We start from the raw sequence: 235 nt of genomic DNA on the forward strand, positions 1-235 counted from the left end.
GAAGAACTATTCGTATTGGAGCTATGTAATGAGAAATTTTCTTAAGGGTAAGATGTGGGGATATGTCAATAGAATTTATGTGGTACCTAAGAATGTTGAAGAAGGAGATACTGTTTCGATATATGCATGAGAAGCAAACAATGCAAAGATTATTACTTGGATCAACAATTTTGTTGAGCATTCTATAGGTACACAGTTGGCGAAGTATGAGACAACAAAGGAGGTTTGGGATCAT

Source organism: Populus euphratica, unplaced genomic scaffold (assembly GCF_000495115.2).
Source record: "Populus euphratica unplaced genomic scaffold, PopEup_1.0 scaffold145.1, whole genome shotgun sequence".
Classification (NCBI taxonomy): domain Eukaryota; kingdom Viridiplantae; phylum Streptophyta; class Magnoliopsida; order Malpighiales; family Salicaceae; genus Populus; species Populus euphratica.